Source organism: Carlito syrichta, unplaced genomic scaffold (assembly GCF_000164805.1).
Source record: "Carlito syrichta isolate Samal-C Ts95f unplaced genomic scaffold, Tarsius_syrichta-2.0.1 Scaffold313642, whole genome shotgun sequence".
Classification (NCBI taxonomy): Eukaryota; Metazoa; Chordata; class Mammalia; order Primates; family Tarsiidae; genus Carlito; species Carlito syrichta.
Genome location: NW_007257738.1, coordinates 139121 through 159970, shown reverse-complemented (window position 1 = coordinate 159970; position 20850 = coordinate 139121). Strand labels below are relative to the sequence as shown.

The 20850-nt window shown below is 45.0% G+C and overlaps 1 protein-coding gene across 2 annotated transcripts in view; it reads right to left on the bottom strand.

Annotated features, from left to right (window-relative positions):
- DOCK9 (dedicator of cytokinesis 9) overlaps nucleotides 1-20850 on the bottom strand; it is a 239202-nt gene that overhangs the window by 208101 nt on the left and 10251 nt on the right. The gene's annotated exons all lie outside the window — the stretch shown is intronic.

The following is a 20850-nucleotide window of genomic DNA, read 5'->3' as shown; positions in this document are numbered from 1 at the left end:
CCGGCTCATTTTGATTTTATTGTAGAGATGAGGTCTCGCCAAGTTGCCCAGGCAGGTCTCGAACCCACGGATTCAGGCAATCCACTCACCTCAGCCTCCCAAAGGTACGAGATTACAGGCTGAGCCACCGAGCCCGGCTCCTGTTTCATTTTTTAAAAGACTTTTAAAACATCCACCCATCCTCACACACAAACACATACTTAAAACTAGGAATGGCTGGACATGATGGCTCAAGCCTGTAATCCCAGTACTTTGGGAGACTGAGGTGAGAGGATTACCTGAGCCCAGGGGTTCGGGACCAGCCTGGGCAACTTGGTGAGACCTCGTCTCTACAATTAAAAAAAAAAAATTAGTCAGGTGTGGTAGTGTGCACCTGTAGTTCCAGCTACTTGGAAGGCTGAGGCGAAGGATCGCCTGAGCCCAGCAGATCGAGGCTGCAGTGGCCATGAGGATGCCACTGCATTCCAGCCTGGACAACAGAGTGTGACTCTAAAATAAAATAAATAAGACCTCTCTCAAGGGCTGTGATAACTCATCTCCTGGTTGGTCACTAGATCCTATCTGTCTCATCTGAAATAAAAGTAGATCAGCGATGATGTGAAATGAGCTCTGTCTTCAAAACCACCCAATCTTCTGCCATCCTCCGTCAGTCTCTCAACACTTTCCTCTCCCATTCCATCCACATCAGATCTGCCACGCATAGCCTTCATGGCAGTTGGTGGGAATTCTTTTCCTGTCTCTGAGCACTGCTGATTTGCAGTTCATCAGGACGAGATGTTCAAGTCCTGGGTGGTCAGGAATACTCTTGTCACCCCAATTTGGGACATCTTTGTTATATAATAGAAGGCACTTCCACAAGGCGGGTGGGGGGGGAAATCATACGAGAACAACTCAGCAGCACTCAGAAGCAAGCTGCTTTCCTAGCCCAGTAGTTGGAGGGGAGGGTCTGGTCTAGTGTGGCACTGGCCCAGACCCACCCTTTATCAACACAGCTAATGCCCGCTGGGTCCCCAGGCAGGATCCTTTCTGTAAAAGCCCTGAGCATTTTCTCAGACTAGGGCCAAGGCCTTTGTGCTTTTCCAAGATGTGCTATAAACACCTAGAAACATCTCCAGGATGGTGGTAAAATTAACACCACAGTGCACGTGACCTGCCACACCCTCTGCTTTTCCTCTGCACTTGGTGGACTTCTGGGAATGAATCACAGATGAGAACAGCTGAGGATGGTGGAGCCTCAGGGCCAGGGTGACAGGCTGCCGGAGGGCACACATCATCAGAAAAGCCAGAGAGTGACAAGGTCTGGGCACCCACACAACCCTGCACACATGTCCCACCTCACGAAACGAAGGGGAAGCCTTCTGAAGGCAGGAACCACCCCACCCTCCAGGTACAAATTGTGCTCATCCTCTGGGTATCCGCCAAGGCTGGTAATCTGTCTAGGCAGACAGACAAATGGAAAGCACCTGGCACCAATTACACACTGAGCACTCAATGGTCCCTTTTAACCTCGGGGCACTGACAGCACTCCTGGCCTCAGCTGCCATCTGAACCCTGTAGGCAGAGTCCCAAGCCAAGCTGCCAAAACTCTTCTAAGAGTTTCCGATAGAAGAAACTTGGTACGATCCATAAAGGAGGAAGCCTTGTGGTAAGGAAGCATGGTCCTGGCTCATCCAATCCATCCATCACTTGTCCCAACATGGAAGAACAACACTCCACGGGTGCTAATCACCCAACAGCTAGGCTCTAGGCACACACGTGCTTCTAGATCCTCAGTTTACCCTCAACTACTCCAAGATAGTCATGGAGAGAGCAACAGTGCAGACAACCCAAAGCCATCTAGATTTGCCTAGGGACCTGAGCAACCAGATTCATCTTCCTGATGATATTTTACTTTGGGCTATTATCAATGTGAGTTTGCAATCCCAGACACACAGTGACTGGGTGGTGGAGGAAGATAGCCATAAAGTCCCTGGGGTGGGAGAAGGGGAAAACAAGCTTAGAACCACAGTTTGGAGAGGTACATCATCTAACAGGGTGGATAGGAAGACAGAAATATGTATCCTCTCCCCCCCTGACTTTTGTGATTAAAAAAAGATCTAACTTCAAACTTCAAAAAGTCACTGGCAGTGGAAGCTCAGACATTGTAGATTTTGAAAATAAAGCCCAGTGTGGCAATTCCCACAGTTCCTTCAACAATCTCTCCAACTAATTAATCTTCTTTTTCAAATGCTCAGAGGGTGGGTGTGTGGCCCGGAACAAGGGTCATCGGAGCACCTTATGAACACACGAACACATACACACACACACACACACACACACACGCTGGAAGGTGACCTAGGAGAAGATATCAAAACAACTCTTTTTTAATAAGAAAAGCAAAAATAGTCTTAAGTTGGTTTTTTAAAATTTATTTCCTAATAGAAGGAATTCTTAAATGATGAATCCTCTCGCTGGTTTCCAGATCCTCTGGCCTTCTCCAGGGTTCTCTAATTGCCTGCTTCAAGCCAAGCCCTACATGTCTGGAGTTGCACAGACAACATAAACAGTCCCAATACCTATCCTCAATGTTTCTTTTGTTAAATGTTTCTTTTTAAACAGAAAGAAGGTGATTAGGAATGATAAAAGTGGAAAAGGGTTTAAATTTCAGATGCAGAGAGAGGTTGTTTTTAAAGTTAAGACCACAACTACATACTTTGCCTTTGGACAGTGTCCAGCGTTTTTCAGATAAACAAGCATCTGCACAAACTATCAGAGTTTCCATTTGTTTTACAACACTGGTCACAAGAGAAAAGGATCTGGACAGAAGCCTGAATCCTTCTGGATTCAGCCCAGTCTAAAAGGTGGTTGAATACTAAGTGTGAAAAGTGAAAGCGGAAATTCAAATCTCTCTCTGGTATCAAAGTTCCCAGGCACCATCACACCATCACCACACCCTGGCTTGCTATTGGGCAAAGAAGAACTGGTGAAATCCCACTGGAGTTAGTGGAAAAGGGAAACCAGAAAATAAGATATTGATGTCCACTTTTAGGGACTGGCTCAATGTTCAGGGCTCTGCCTGCCTTCAATATCCCTTCCCATCTGAGCCTCCAAATCAGCTTTGCAAAGGGATAATGATCTGGTCTGACTTATGGCTCTAGAAGAGAACCCACACAGCAGGGGCTCCCACCTAGCAGCTTGAGTAATACATATGCAGCCATCCTCTTCTAGACCCTCTTCAGACCTTCTCCTGCCCTAGTAAGTCCTTCTGAAGACGCAGCACTCACATCTGAACACAGAACCCAGAACACCACCAGGTCACGAATTTGAATGAGAAAGCAACATCTCTTGTCCTCTCTTTACAAGGCCCAGCAGTGCAATCTGCTGATATTTTTAGTTCCCAAGAGCAGCAGTCCACCTTAGCAAAGCAAGGTACTTGATCCCCAAAATCATCTTCTTGGGAGCTTGGCAGCGGGGTGACTTGTGGTGCCAAGACACAACAGGATAGGCCACCCACTAAAAATCTCATGCCCTCCCCAGTAAGCATGTGAAAATTGCTCCAGAAAACCAAAACTGCTCCAGAAAACCAAACACAAATCACCTAGTTTGGAAAGAAAAGAAGAAAAATGAGGTAAAAGCATTCTCCTCCTATATTCAAAACAAAACCCCAAACTCACACACAGAGATTCACTGGCATACAGACTCCATCCATTCTGCAGCTTGGAAATGAATGACAAAATGCTTCAGAACCTTCCATAATTGCTATTTTGTGCCATCCTCAGTTAACAAATTCCCCTTCCTCTAAAATGCAAATACCCTTAGCAGAAGTAAGTCTATTGGCTATTTACACCATAGTGTGATTTTTTTCAAAAATCAGATAATAACCTAACATCTAGTTGAGCTCAGTCACACACAGGAACTGTTAAGCTCTGACAGTGAAAAAAAAAAAAAAAGACCAAAATTAACCGGAATGGAGGTAGAATTTGAGAGCACCTACGGTGAGTGGGTGGCTACCCAGAGGTCCAGGCACTATGGGGGGGTGGGGGAGGTCAGGGCACAGAAAGGGGAGGTTAGAACTTAGCAAGGCAAAAAGCAAGCTCCTGAGCTCTCTTCCCGGTTCCCCACCTACACACACACCGGCCTTCCTGTGTAGGGATCTGGGTAAGGATAGAGTGTCGTTATCCACTGCAACCTCATTTACTCCAGCACACAACAGTCATGTAAACTCTAGCTCCATAAAAAACCATGAGGGAGAAAAGCCTCCCCCACCCCCCTCCATGCATTTCTCCAAATATATCCTTCTCCTTGGCAGTGTCAGCAATTACCTCCCTGAGAGGAAAGGCTTTCACAGCCTGAGTTCTCAAAGACAGACTAAACAAAGCATCTAGGATTCTCTTCTCTACTCCTGTCTTATTTCCACTGAATTCATTTTGTAAGTATTACTGGTATAATTATTTAAATGTACTGCCTTCCACTACTTGCTCATATGAAACCACCTGTAATCTTTTTGGAAACCACATACATTTGACCTTAAAAGTTTTGTCCTAAGTGAGACTCTAGTGAAAGGAAAAGCTGGAAGTGCTATATTCACTCTATACATGGCTTCCAATTCCTGAGGATAATCTAAATGGAGAGAATATATTTTCATCCTCTTTCCATCATGGGTAGTGACAGTAGACTGGAGCCCTCATCCTTTGCAAGCCCTTCGTGTCTTTTTCTTTCTGTTTCTCTTGCATGTTGAGGTAGCAGGGTAACTTTTCCCGTAGAAAAATCAGGAGGCACGCCATGGGTACTTGGGTCTTCCTAGATATTAAGCTAAGGCCACCCATGAACACATTTAATTAGCTCTCACAGTCAGAGCAAGATGATAACCAGCCTATGGCTGAGGGAGAAGGACCCGGGAGCTTTCTGACACCAATGAAGACATACCAGGAGACAGCAGAGAGTAGAGGAGACCCCAGAGAGCCTCAGACACCTGCCATGAAGCAGTAGCAAGTTGAGACATTGATGAATGACCCTTAGGCTTCAGGACCCTCCCGGCAGAGACTCTGCCCAAGGTCCTGTACCTCACTTGGTGCTTGTAATTTTCTATTCTTTTTATTTCTCTCTCTCTGCCTTTTGGTCAGGGTCTCACTCTGTCGCCCAGGCTGAAGTGCAGTTGCATGATCTCAGCTCCTCACAGCAGGGATGATCCTTCCACCTCAGCCTCCTGGGACTACAGGTTCATGCCACCACACTCAGCTCATTCTTTTACCTTCTGTAGAGATGAGTCCTCATTATGTTGCCCAGTCTGGTCTCAAACTCCTGCGCTCAAGCGATCTACCCGCCTTGGCCTCCCAAAGTGCTGGGATTACAGGTATGAGACACCACGCCCAGCAACTATTCATTTTCTTAAAGAAGAACTCCAACTGGTAAAAACATGTTTGTTTTTTTTTTAAAAAGGCAGGACCCTACAAAATCTGGGGCCCTCCTTGACCTGAGGGTTCCTCAAGCTCCAACTTGGCAAGACCACAAGTGAGCTCCTGAGCTTTCGCCCTCTTTCCACCTACATTCACATAGGTCTTACGACCCTTACTGAGTAAGGGCACCACCTCTCCTGAGTCAGAACACAGGCTGGTGTTATCCTCTGCAACCTCATTCGCTGCCGGCCCACCACAATCAAACTCTAGCTCCATAAAAATCCTCCCAGTGTGACCCCTTCCCTTCATCCTTGCAGTTGCAGGACGTGCGGGGGCTCAGAGCTCCCCCTGTCGTCACTCTCTCCCCTTCTGGTTCTGACCCCACTCTCCACTCTCATGTGAGAGGAGGATCTAAACCCTCCCCCCGCCACAGCGCCCCTGCAGGCTCTCAGGCGTGTACAGACTGCTCAGCTCACGTGGGCAGCTCTGCGCAAGTTGGCTGACTCATCCAACACCAAGCTCTGAGTGTCTCAGCCGTCCTCGAACACCACAGAACATACTAGTCCCTTAAGCTGTAACATCCTTCCCACCCGCACTCACACTCACACCCTCAGGTCCCAGGCAGTTGTGTCTTAACCTTTGGAACCTGGCTCCAATGCGACCTACTGCAGTAGCTCAGGCCTCCTCCACTGTCCCTACTCAACTGGTTCGCATAACCTTTGAGCTCCCACAGAATTCAGCAGGTTTCTGTTTTGTTTTGTTTTTCTATGAATGTCTCCTTTGGCTTCCCAAGATCAACCAAGCTCCTTATTCCCCTCTGTCTGGTCTTCTTCCCACTCTTCCACTGCGGGAGTGGGTTACTCATCTCATGCTTTCCCACACTCAGTCCTGACTTAGCCTTCCTACTGCATAAGCGCTATTGACAGGCAGGACTCTGGAGTAGAGGGTAAGAGCACAGGGCTCTGGAACGAAATGACAGCTTGAATCCTGGCCATCCTTCTCACTAGCTGTGTGACTTCAAACAGTATTTTCCTCTTTCTTTGTTCCTGGCTTCCTCATCTATAAAATAAAAGTCACCACAGCATCTACTTCACAGAACTGTAATAATTTACAACTCATTTAGTGAATAGAAAGAGCTTAGAGCAGTGCATGATAACTAGTTAGTAAGAAACGCTTGCTATTCTCAGGGAAGAGGGAGGAGTGGAAGATAGCTGGAGTCAATGATCAATTATATCCCTAGTCTACTATATAAGCCCCTTCTAAAAGGCAGAGGGGACACCCTGAAATCCTTTTGTGCCTAGGATACTGCGCACATATTTTGTTAGATGTCTGTATGAATAGTAAAGGTGATGGTGTTGGTGAACTAGAGAAAAGAGGCTTAAACAAACATGCTCAGACAAAGCTCTTCAGGCTCTTGAGTGTTTCCTTGGCTATAATTCTGTTTCCAAATGCAAAGCAGGGGGACTCTCTGACCACTTCACTCCAGACTCCTTCTCGGTTCCCTTTCCTGTGCCCTCCTCAGGCTCTTGGGCTCCTGAACACGCTCACCAGGAGACCTCATCCCCTTCCATCCTTCCTTCTCAGACATCTGCCTAAGCAGGGATCCACACTCGAGCTCCCGTCCTTTGGTCCCCACTTTGCCTGGCTGGAGATCAGGTACCCTTATAGATGTCATGTGTCCCTGTCCCTCTCTCCCCTGGCAATGTCCCACGACTGCCAATCCCTTTCTTACAGTATTATGATAAATGGCCAGAATCTGCTTATGGGTGAGAACATGTGGTACTCAGTTCTTTGCTTCTGGGATACATCACTGAGTATGATAGACTCTAAACCTGTTCAAGTTGCTGCAGAGTCTATAACTGCGTCCTTCTTTATGGCTACGTAATATTCCGTCATGTATGTGTACCACCTTTTGCTTATCCAATCAATGGGCAGCATGGTTGGTTCCATGTATTTGCTGTTGTAAATAGTGTTGCAATAAACATGCATGTGCAGGTATCTTTTTTGTAAAATGCTTTGAGTTCCTCCCGGTATATTCCCAGAAAGAGGATTGCTAGGTCATAGGGAAGGTTGATTTTTAGATCTTTTAGAAATCACCACTCTGTTTTCCACAGAGACTGTACTAATTTACACCCCCACCAACAGTGTAGAAGCATTCCCCTTTCCCCACATTCTTGCCAGCATCCGTTGTTTTTTGTTTTATTAATGATGGTCATTCTTACTGGAGTTAGGTGGTATCTCAATGTGGTTTTAATTTGCATTTCTCTGATGATTAGTGAGACTGAGCACTTTTTCATGTGTCTATTGGCTGCTCATAATGTCTTCTTTTGAGAAGTGTCTATTTATGTCTTTTGCCCACTTTTTAATGGGGCTGTTTTTTTGTGTGTTTGTTTTTGTTTTCCTTTTGGCATGTTTGAGACCCTTGTAGATCCTGGCTGTTAGGCCTTTGTCAGATATGCAGTTGGCAAATATTTTTTCCATTCTGTGGGCTGTCTCCCTGCTCTCTTGATGGTTTCTTTTGCTTTGCAGAAGCTTTTCAGTTTGATGAGGTCCCACTTGTCAGTCAATCTTATCTTTTATGGCATGGGCACTTGGGGTTTTGATCAGGAACTGGTTGCCTATTCCAATTTCCTTAATGGTGTCTCCTGTGTTTTCTAAGATTCTTAACATTTGAGGTTTTACATTTAGGATTTTAATTCATTTAGAGTTGATTCTTGTGTATGGTGATAGGTAGGGGCCCTATTTCAACCTTCTGTATGTAGTCAGTCAATTTTCCTAACACCATTTACTAAATAGGTTCTCCTCTCCTCAGTGGTTATTGGTGGAGGCTTTGTCAAAGATGAGTTGGCTGAGAAATAGAGGATTTGCTTCCAGAATCCCTATCTGTTCCATTAATCTACCTGCCTATTCTTGTACCAATACTAGGCTGTTTTGATTATTGTAGACTCATAATAAAGTTTAAAGTCTGGACGTGTGATGCCTCCCACTTTGTTTTTATGTTTTTCGCTGAGAATTGTTCTGGCTATTCATGTTCACTTATGTTTCCATATGAATTCCTGTATTGTCATATCCAGGTCTGAGAAGAATGCTGCTGGTAATTTAATGGGTGTTATGTTAAATCTGTAGATTGCCTTGGGTAGGACGGATATATCAATTCTTCCAATCCATGAGTATAGAATATTTTTCCATTTGTTTGTGTCATCTTTGATTTCTTTGAGCCATGTTTTACAGTTTTCATTGTAAAGGTCTTTCACTTCTCTGGTTAGGAAGATGCCAAGGTAGTTCTTTTTATTTATTTAATTATTTTTTTATGGCAATTGTGAATTATTTTCTTTTATGGCTCTTAATTTGGTTCTCTGCCTGTTTGTTGGTGGTGTATAAGAATGTGACTATCTTTTGCATGTTTATTTTGTATGCAAAGACTTTGCCAAACTCTTTATCAGTACAAGGAGGTTTTTGACAGATTTTCTTGGGTTTTTAAGGTAGAGGATCATATCGTCAGCAAAGAGGATAACTTAACTTCCTCTTTTCCTATTTGGATACCTCTGATTTCCTTCTCTTGTCTGACTGCTCTAGTTAAGACTTCCAACACTATGTTGAACAGGAATGGTGAGTGTGGACAGCCTTGTCCTGTTTTGATTTTCAGGGAAATGCTTCCAATTTCTGTCCATTTAGCAATATGTTGGCTGGGGGTTTATTGTAGAAGGCTCTTACTATTTTGAGGTATGTTCCCTCTATCCCTAGGTGTTCAAGGGTTTTTATCAAGAAGGGATGCTGGATTTTGTTCAAAAGCTTTTTCTGCATCTAGTGATAGAATCATGTGGTTCTTGTTTTTACATCTGTTGATGTATTGAATTCCATTTATGGTCTTGCAGATGTTGAACCAGCCCTGCACTCCAGGGATGAAGCCTACTTGGTCATGGTGGATAATTTTTGGTTGTTGGATCTGATGTGTCTAGCTCTACTCTTAATAGTCGTATCCCTCCAATTTACAGACATTTCCATTTCTATACACCGACCTCAGACTCAGGATGTCTGGAAGTGAAATCCTCTCCGTCCAGCTCTTCCTGATCATTCCCCAGCTCAGCAGGCAGCACACAGGAAGTGTCCCCGGCAGAAATAGGAACACTCTTGACCCCTTCCTCCCTCAATAAACTGCCAAGTCTCTCACTTAACTCTCTCTTAAATGCAGGTGCTTCTCTCCATCCCCACTCTGCCATCTTAATTCAGTCATCACCTGTCACCCTGCAACCGCGACCTACCTCCTCACTGATGTTCCTATCTTCAGACTTCCCCTTTCTGTAAACCATTGTCTGCTCTGCAGTATGAGTAATCTTTTTTGAGTTGGGATCTCATTCTGTCACCAAGGCTGGAGAGCAGGAGTCACCACAGCCTCAACCTTACAGGCTCAGGTGATCCTTCCACCTTCAGCCTCCCAAGCAGCTGGGACTACAGGTGTGAGTCACCATGTCCAGCTAATTTTCTGATTTTTTGTAGAGACAAAGTATTGCCATGTTGCCTAGGCTAGTCTTAAACTCCTAGGCTCAAGCAATCCTCCCACCTCAGCCTTCTAAAGTGCTGAGATTACAGGCATGAACCACTGTGCCCAACCAAGTGATCTTTTTAAAACATGAACATGACCATGCCCTCACTCATTTAACACCTTCATAAAATGGCACCCCTCCGATACTGGAATAAAGTTCCATCAAGACCCACCAGGATCTGGTCCATGCTGACCTCTCCGACCTCTATGGTCACCCTTGTCCCCCCACTGTTGCCCTCCATCCCAGAAGCCCTCTCCAGTATTGTGGAATTACTAGCAGCTCCAAGGAACTCCCCCTCACGGGGACTCTGTTCCCTTTGCAGAAATGTCCCTCTCCTATCTCTTCAGCAGGTTACACTTTCTACAAGGAGTCCCTCTTAGGTTCTTACAGTACCTGTGCTTACCCCCATCACAGCCCACTTGCAACCTGCCAGCTCTACAGACCCTCTGGGAGCAGAGCTTGTGGCTCATTCACTTCGTACCACCCTGTGATTAGCAGGCATTCAATGGATACTTGAGAAATGAAGAAAAGATGGAGGGTGGGGGACAAAAAGGAAAAGGCTTCAGGGTTCTCTTCCAATTGTTCTTCAACAGAAAAGAAAGTGAAGAGAAATCAGAATATCTTACAAGACTAGTTGTTTGATAATGCTGTTATATATTTCTCAAGCCTAGAAAACACACAGGGAATACCAAACACACATTAGAGTAAAAACTATTTCCTATACAAAACTGTCACCAGGTCCAAGTCTGAGAATCCTACAAACTCTCACCACCAAGACTTTGCAAAGGCAGAGCCTGCTCTAGAAGAGATGAGAACGTCAACCATCTACCTATCATCGCATTAACCCCACGCTGGTCGTCCCTCTGCTTCAATTCAAGAGTCACACCCACTTGAGTTTTCTAGGATGTGTTTTTCCTTGGCAGAGAATCAAATGCTGATTGAAACACATCCTAGGATAAGGTTGTTGACTGCTCACTGATATTTGTGAAAGGATGAAAAGCCAAAATGGAGTAATTCTGGTCATAGTGGCAGTCATTTTAATACTGCTTAGCTTTGTCATGCTTTCTCAGAAACACATGATTTTCAAGGCTATATAGTTTCTTAACAATTGCTACTAACCCCCAGCAAGTTCCTCCTCTCTTAACTCTTCTGAGTATTTGCCCTCCAGTCATGAAAGCCAGGGCTGACCGAATCTATGGTAATCAGCCTCCCACTACTAACTAATGGACCACCTGGAGTGATGAGATCCATGTTATAAACACCCAAGAATGCAGCTGCTGGAGACATTTTTTACTCTTTTTACTTCCTTGAGGAGATCTTAAATAGTCTGACCCTCCATACTGGACGCCATGCTTTAAGCATATGGCCCCCTCTCCAGTCCTGGAGAGGTGGATCTACCCTTTTTCGCTGATCTACTTTCTAAATAAGCTTTTTCTGACCTACTCTTTCTTTGCATACCCATGGAACCGGCACACGGACTTAACATTTTGGTGGCCCATACAGGAAACTCTGTAGAGTTCCCTCCATGCTTTCTGTCACTCTCCTCTTTTTCTAACGTAAGTTTCTCTGGACTGAACCGGAACTTGGAGACAACTGACTGTTCTGGCTGGGGCTACTGTCCAGCAAACGGAAAGGTCCCAACGAAAAGCAGCAGACTGCTGTGGCCCATTAAGGTGAGCGGTCTAAATATGCTCTTTACCTTCTTACCTCCTTTCTAATCCTAGTCTCTCCGTGGGCTGGACTGGATCTTGGAAGGCAACTGACTTTCTACACTCGAGAAAGGCTAGAAGGCCCCACGAAGGAAAGTCCAGACCACCTTCATCTGTTATAGCGAGAGACAAAGTCCTTGGCTTTTTCTCTCTCTTTCTCTCCTCCCTGCCCCTCTCCTTGCCTTCACCACCTTACAGTGAGCTACGCCAAACAGAACCCCTCATTGCCTCAACTTTCTCTGGTATGAAATCTCAACACCAGCGGGTCCAGCACTGGTAAGGCCTTCAGTAGAAGGTCTGAACAAACTCCAAAAAACACTTTCTGTTTGGAAGCTTTCTCTTCCTGGGGTTTCAGGCCCCCTCTCCTGAAAATCTTGGCACCAAGTCTTCAGAACTCGCGGAGGAGCAGCCTTGCCCCTGGGTAGAAGGACTGCCTCCAGTGGGTTGAGGGGATCAAGTGGGAAGCCCTTTCTTACTCGATACCCACACACATGGGCTAATTCCACTGATTCTCTTTTGGGACATCAACTGAGAAAGTGGATGTGGTTTTTTTTTCTGGTTTTTCGGAGCCCTTCTCAGAACAAATCCCTCTTCTCCTTTTATGACTCTTCATGGGAAATTCTCAATCTGTCATGGCCAAGGACTGCCTGGTGGAGTGTCTCCTCAAAAAACTCAAGACCCTTTCATTAGAAGAAGACATCCACCTCAAATGTCTCGTATCTTATTATAACACAACCTGGCCAGAAAACAAGTTGGGCAACCAGGAGGTGTGGACTTGTGGAGGTTCTTTAGCTGCTAATACCCTACCCTCCAGCTTGATGTTTATATCCAAAGAAACAAGAAATGGGCCGAGGTTCCATATCAAGCTTTTTTCGAGTTAGCTCATCATCAGGATCTGAATGCCACTTGTCACATGCTTCTTCTCATTCCCTCTCCAACTACTTTTCCTCGAAAAGACACTGACCCAATTGATTTAACTTCTCCTGTCCCTTGTAATCAGCCATTACCCCCTTCAGTGGTTTTACAACCCTCACCCTCCTCCTTCCCTTCCTCTTACCACCAGAGGAGGGACCAGCACTGATGGCCATGGCAACCAACTCTGGCCTCCTTCCTCCTCCTCTTCTTCCTTCTCTACCAACTTCAGATACCTCACCTGCCCACACTTGCTCAGGAAGGCCCTTCCAGTCCCCCAATGTAGTCCATCAGCTTCCCCTCAGAGAGTTTGCCAGAGTAGAGGGTCTTGTCAGAGTCCATGTTCCCTCTTCCATGGTGGATCTCTCCCAAGTTGAATCTAAGTTGGATTCCTTCTCCACTGAGCCCTGTAAGTTTTCTAAGGAGTTCAAATATCTCTCTCTTTCATATGATCTTACTTGGAGAGATATTCACATTATTTTAACCACTACCACTAACCCCGAGGAACACGACTATATCTATGCCAAAGCTCGAGACTTTGCAGACAATTTAAATCATAGACAGCCCAAATGCTACACTTCTGGCATAATGGCAGTAATGAGGGAAGATCCTAACTGGGATTATTAATCTACATCCCAGATTAGGGAAAACAGAGACCATACGATATCGAGTCTTAGAGAAGGCATGAAACAGGCCACTGTTAAACAAGTTAACTATGAAAAGATAAGGGAAGTTACTCAAAGGCCTGATGAAAATCCCACACTCTTCTTCACTGGCCTTTCAGAGGCATTAAAGTTAGGCCCCAGCACCCCAGAGGGTCCGTCCATTTTGGTCAGCAATGGATAGTAAGCAAAAGCTCCAAAAATTAGAAAAAGGCCCACAAACCCCTCAATCAAACCTTTTAGACCTGACTTTTAAAGATTTTAATAACTGGGAGGAGAAACGAAGGGAAGATAAAAGACAAAAGAGACAGGTTTACCAACTCCTGGCTTCAGCCCTTATTGGGGCTGTGAACAGGAAAACAAACTCTGTTTGGTTCCGGTTTGACTCAAACTAAATGGCTACCAGGACACTGTTTCAAGTGTCATCAGCCAGGACATTGGGCAAGACACTGTACCTGGCCACCCCCAGCTAATCCGTGCCCACGATGCGGGCAGGTCAGACCCTGGGGAAGTGACTGCCTTGTCAGCCCAGCCAGAGAAAAGTGTGCTCCCCAGCCTCCTGTGGAACTGCCTGATCAACCCTGTGTGGCACTGCCTGCTCAGACGTTTACTCTGCCGTCTGCAGTTTTGTGTTCAGTCTCGGAGCCAGACCTACTAGGTCTCTTCCAGTCCAACTGACACACCTGTGGCTCAGTTGCAGCCCCTGAGAGCTCTCCCATGCGCACTGTTAAGTCAACTGAACCCAGTGTAAAAGTTTCAGTGGCTGGTAGGGCCGTTTTGTTTGCTATTGATACAGGGGCATCCTACTCAGCCCTCCTTGAATTTTCAGGACCCCTCCCTCCCTCTCTGTCTCTATAGTAGGGATCGATGGCATTCTTGCTCACCCCTGACCACCCCACCATGACCGTGCCTGCTGGGAAATCAAACATTCCTTCACTTCTTTCTAATTATCCCCTTCTGGCTTGTCCCTTTACTTGACAGAGATACCATGTGCAAGCTGGGAAACTTGCCTTATTCTCTATCTAGAAACTCCACCCTATTTACTTCATAGGAGTGCTTTCCAAGGCAATCGATCCCTGAGCCCTCTCCCCTCCAAGACACTATACCACATGTCTTATCACTTCCTTACATCTCATCCTACATTCAGAAGCAGGTCCCTTCCCAAGCTTGGGACACTTCCACCCCTGGCAGAGCCTTACACATCACACCTGTTCCAATCCAGCTCAAAGATCCTCTTTCCTTCCCTAACAAACACCAGTATCCTACCAGTTACGCTGGCTTACAGGGTCTCAAGCCGTTCATCACTAAATTCCTCACAGCCCGGGTTCTTAGACCCACTAATTCTCCCAACAACAATCCTAAACTCTGAGTTCACAAGTCTGATGGGACCTATCCCATAGCCCAGGACTCGCGAATCATTAATGAGGCTGCTGTTACTCTCCACCCCACTATTCCTAATCTGTGTACCCTCCTCAGCACCGTCCCACCAGACATAGTACTTTACAGTTTCAGATCTCAAAGATGTATTTTTTTTATCATTTCCTTTTCATGAAAGTCTCATAATATTTTTGCTTTTACCTGGACTGACCCAGACACTAATCATTTCCAACAACATACTGGGACTGTTTTCCCCCAGGGCTTCTGAGATGGCCCAGCCCTGCCTTTCTAGCCAGGCACTAGCCTCAAGCCTTTCCCAGGTTCTGTTGATAGACAGCACTCTCATCCAGTATGTTGATGATTTATTGCAGGAGTCCTCAAACTACGGCCCGCGGGCCACATGCGGCCCACCGAGGACATTTATCCGGCCCCCCAGGCGTTCTTGCCGCCGCTGCCTGTCCAGCCTAGCAGCCAACTCGTCCGGGGCCGCAGTGCGCATGTGTGGAATGCGCGTCGCACTCTCCGACTCCCCCCCTCCTCTGTCTCTGACTCCTCCTCTCAGTCTCGGGTGTGATCGGGTGAGTCTCGAGCTTGCCTGTGCAGAGCCTGCTGCTGCCTGAGGACCGAACAAGTTAGGATTTTTTTTGTTTTGAAGTTAGGAGGTCTATTTTTTTTTTTATTTTGCAGTTAGTAGGGCCTTTTTTTTTGCGGTTAAGGGGGGCCTTTTTTTCCTGAAGTTAGGAGGTCTATTTTTTTTTTTTTTTTTTTTTTTTTTTGCAGATAGGGGGTGCCTTTTTTTTTTGAAGTTAGGAGAACCTTTTTTTTCTGAAGTTAGGACAGCCTTTTTTTTTTTGAAGTTAGGAGAGCCTTTTTTTTTTTTTTTTTGAAGTTGGTTGGTTGGTTGGGGATGGTTTCTAGGGGGGTTGCATCACAGTGATAAGGCAAATAGCGCTCAGTGCTAATGCAAATGGTTTTTTAAACTATAGTCCGCCCCTCCAACGATCTGAGGGACGGTGAACTGGCCCCTGTTTTAAAAGTTTGAGGACCCCTGATTTATTGGTATGTAGCCAGTCCTTTTCCCTTCTTCTCAACAAGATACTGTTACCCTTCTTAGTTTTCTTTGTCACAAAGGATCAGTATCCCTTTCTAAAGCCCAACTAAATGTATAGCAAGTTACTTATTTGGGATTTGAACTTAGCCCAAGACATAGAGCCATAACTACCCAAATGTTGCCTCTTTACCATTCCTTCAGTCCAAAAAAGAACTTCATGCATTTTTAGGCCTTAGCAGGTACTTTGGAATCTGGATCCCAAACTATGGCCTCATAGCTAAACCCCTGTTTGAGGTTACTGAGCATGAGCCTCTAAATTGGCACTCCAAAACACGTAACGACTTCAATACCCAGAAAGAAGCTCTCACAAGGGCTCCAGCACTGGCTCTTCCTAATCTTCAAAAGAATTTTCTCCTATACACAACGGAAGAGGGGAAGAATAACACTGGGATTGCTGGGACAAAAATATGGACCAGACCTTAAAGCCACAGTCTTCCTTTCAAAACAACTGGATATCACCGCGAAGGGATGGCCACCTTGTCTCAGAGCGCTAGCTGCCACAGCCACAGTAACACGGGAGGAAACTAGTAGACTTACATACGGTCAGCACATGGGTATTTACTCCCCACACCAGGTTACAGACATTATGAATAACAATGTCTGTCGGGTTCTCACCAGTTCTCACCTTACTCAATACCAAACTCTTCTGGTGGGAAATCCTTATATCATCATCCAGAAATTTAACACCTTAAACTTAGCCACTCTTCTTCTCACACCAGAATTTATATAACACTCCTGCCCAGAGACTCTAGAAACCTCTAGGGCAGCCAGACCAGACCTAACAGGTGTCCCTCTCTCAGACCCAAAGTACATGTGAAATGTAGATGGAAGCAGCTTTATTCTTAATGGAGCAAAGAGGGCAAGATATGCTATTACCACCACTCCTGAGGTCATAGAAGGTGTGCCTCTCTCTCTGGGCACCTCTCATAGAAGGCAAATTTTATTACCCTAACTCATGTACTCACCTTGGGCGAATACAAGAGGCTCGACATATATAAGGCTCAACAGACTCGAAATATGCTTTTCATATCCTGCATTCCCATATGGCAATTGGGGAAGAGAGAGGATTCCTAAACACTAAGAGAACGCCTATTAAGCATGCCCTCTTAATTTTACAACTTTCAAAAGCAGCGGGAAATTGTCTGGGGGCTGGGGCGGGGGATTGGCAGTAGTGAGATTCTGCCTGGGGAGAGGGGAGCACACCTCATCAACAAGGATACCTGCATAATGAACATTTGTATACTTAACCCTGAACTGTACCCCACATCTTTAAAATTAAAAATTTTTTTTAAAAAGTAACAACCCTGTCACCAATAAATACTCATCTGCTTTTCCATTTTTGTAAATATTTTAGTTACACTTTTTCATTAAATGACTTTTCAAGAGTATAAAGCTTAAAACCAAGGACTTTAACTTGAATCCATATGTCCTCCCAAGAGACGTATGAATCAAAGACTAAATTATGGTTCAGTGGTAAATGCACTACACTCAACCCAATCTTGAAAATTGGCATCAGTTTTGAAAAAAAAAAAAAAAGAAAGAAAGAAAGCAGCTCAGCTCCCAGCCCAAGTGTCAGTTATGCACTGCAAAGGACACCAGAGATCACGGTTTGGCCTTCCCATTTCCCTTCAGTTACTTCTCAAATAACACAAGCTTCACAATCCCTAGACACAGATTTTAAACTTCATGTAGCTTATCATCCCCAGTCCCTGGGGAAAGTAGAAGAGGCTCTTTCTACCCTTAAACAACTGTTGACCAAACGATCCACGGAGTCCATGCAAGGCTGGCCACAGCTTTTGCCCCCAGCACTCCTAAGGTTCAGAGCGACTCCCAAGCCTTCCTTATTTTCTTAGTCCCTAGGAGTTCATGTATGGGAGGCCTCTTCTGCTCCACCTGGGAGCACCTAGAGAGCGCCCCCGCCCTTTGGAGAATTATCTTCCAATTCTAGAACTGGCAAGAAAGCTTTTAAGAGATTATGGTAGGGGGTGGGAATGGGATTGGCAGCAGTGGGAAACTGCCTGGTGGGGGTGAGCACACCTCGTCAACAAGGGTACCTGCATAATGGACATTTGTATACCTAACCCTGAATTGTACTCCACATCTTTAAAATTAAAAACAAATTTTTTAAAGATTATGCGGATTAGCATCTCTCTACCTATCCCCCAAGGACCCATTTCCAGAATCTCAGTTACAACCAGGAGACTGGATGCTTCTTGAAGACTCACCAGGCCAAACTAATCCCCCTTCCAGCCACCATGGAAGGGACCTTTCAAGTAACATTAACTATTCCCACGGCAGTCAAAGTCTCGGGAATCCCCTCCTAGATCCATCTATCCAAACTCAAGACAGCATCCCTGCCACTCCCAGAAGCACCTGCTTCTGAACAGTCTAAACCAGATCTGTACACCTTGGAGCTTCTAGGTGACCTCAAATTCCTCTTCAAAAAGGTAAACTCGTAAATGTCTTTGGGTCAGGCTTAGTAAAGGCCTTCAAATATCATACTTATTTTTTAATTCTCCTTGAATGTGGGTGGAAGCCTGACATAACACAACTATTTAGCATGTTGGTGAAAGATTATCTCCAATAGGATGCTCCTGGGTCAAGCACTAAATGGTAGGTGTGCTTGAAAGTGCTTAAAAGCCTGGTTTTAAACTCCTAAGTACACTGATTCTGAAGTATGGGTTTGCTCGGTCAACCATTTAATACTGTCATAAAGTCACTTATATCAGACATTTCAGTGGAACTCCTGATCAAGGTTCTTTAACATGGTCAACAGGGAAAATACAAGAGTTACAAAAGTTCATAAAGGCAGGCAACCCCTTCGGGTCCCCTCCCACTGTGGGAGCTTTTCTGTTCTCTTAATAAAGTCTGCTTTCTCAAAAAAAGTTCCAAATCCTTCAAAGTTATCTTTAACCTCTCTGTGTGTGCACTCTATGTCTAGGTTTCTTATAAAACAAGCCACAGCAGACAGAAATTGGAGCTGGGAATGTTACCCCCTGCCAACTGATCTTGGAATCATCTGCCTGGCAGTAACCAAGTCTACAGGACATGGACGCCACAGGCCTGATGTCTGTCCTACTCATATTTATCCCTAACTCTAAGTAACCCACTACCAACAAACAACCCTCTAACACCAGTGGGTGATCCCTTGCTAACAGATCCCCTATCGTGATTCCGATGACTTCTGCCATGTACAATACCCAATGGAGCATTCCAAGAAGTATTTACTCTGTATTCCACTTTACCACCTGGAATAAACCAGGCCCTCCAACAAACCCCTGGTACTTAAAAGTTAACACATACCCCAGACATGGAGCAGTAATATTAGTCACCTCACTGCATGCAAAAGCTGCAGGAGCTCTCCAGCCCTTCAACAGCAGAAACCCAATTCTTGCTCAGAACTAATGGAACTAGCTCCCTAGGAATTTATTCATCCCAGAAATATAACCAAACTATCCATTTTCTTAATGGCACAGTCATTCTAGTAAATTACGGTGGTCAGCTCATAGCAACAGACAGGCTTCCCTGTGGAGGTGCGGGATTAATAGGAGTCCTACACCCAGGGCTCAAAGTTAAGTCACACCGCAGAACCAGCAGAGACCTCGACACCAACTGTGGGGACATTCAAATCTGGACTCGAAACTTTGCCCAGAGTATTATGGGTGCTGGATAGATCCCTATGGTAGGATACCAAATGGCTAGAGTTGTTATTTATGATTACATCCAGTCTGAAATTCAAACTTTATTTATTTATTTATTTATTTTTGTTTGGGTTTTTTTTTTAGCATATCTTTTATTTTAAAATTGTGGGGTACAGTTAAGGGTTAGGTATACAAATATGCATCATTCAGGCGCCCTTGTTGATAAGGGTTGTCCCCCGTGGTTGGTTTTTTGAGATGGAGTCTCACTCTGTCGTCCAGGCTGGAGTGCAATGGCACGCTCATGGCCACTGCAGCCTCGACCTGGTGGGCTCAGGTGATCCTTCCATCTCAGCCTTCCAAGTAGCTGGAACTACAGGCACACGCCACCAGGCCCGGCTAATTTTTTTATTTATTTATTGTAGCGATGAGGTCTCACCAAGTTGCCCAGGCAGGTCTCAAACCTTTGGGCTCAGGCAATCCTCTCACCTCAGTCTCCCAAAGTGCTGGGATTATAGGCATGAGCCATTGCACCCAGCTGACATTCAAGCTTTAATATGCCAACACTGCTGTGTCACAGCAAACACTTCTTGAGCATTAGCCCTGCCTAACAGGAAGGAAGGAGAGATCAGACATATGTTATCGCTAACTGAATGGCACTAAATCTCCCATTAGCAAAGGCTAAAGGTTTTTAAGGAGTAGCGGGTAGTGTTTGCTGCCCAACTGTAGACTACCTGCAAAGTAATATCTAATATCTCCAGTTATGTTAAGAAGTTAGAAACTCAGGCTGAACATGCATTTTCTTTACAACATCATTTTCAACTTTCCAATATTGTTTCAGCTACCACAGCAATTTTTATCATAATATGTCTAATTATAGTTGTTTATGCTTTTTCATGCTTTCATATGTAGCCAGTAAATGGGTTTCCAACCTAAACTCCAATCCTCTTGTTTTAGGATTTTAGATAGGTAGAAACATCTTTACATCCTAATCCAGCGGGAAGTAGCTATAGAGGACTGACCTTCATCCCTATTCCTTAGCCATAAATAAGAATATTTTAAAACAGTAAGAGGAGGGAAGGAAAAAGTGAAAAGTCAAAATGGTCATACTGGCAGCCATTTTAACACTGCTTAGTTTTGTCATGCTTTCTCAGAAAGACATGATTTCCACGGGTGTAGTTTCTTGACAATCACTTCTAACTCCCAGCAAGTTCTTCCTTGCTTATCTCTTCTAAGTATTTGCCCTCCAGCCACAAAAGCCAGGGCAGACTCAATCTGTGGTAATCAGCCTCTTGCAACTGACTACAGGACCACCTGGAGTCACCAGACCCATGTTATCAACACCCAAGAATGCAGCTGCTGGAGACGTTTTTTTACTTTTTTTTACTTCCTTGAGGAGATCTACAGTCGTCTGACCCTCCATATTGGACACCACACTTTAAGTGTGGCCTCCTCTATAATCTTGGAGAGGCAGATCCACCCTTTTTCTCTTAACTATTTTTTTTTTTTTTTTTTTTTTTTT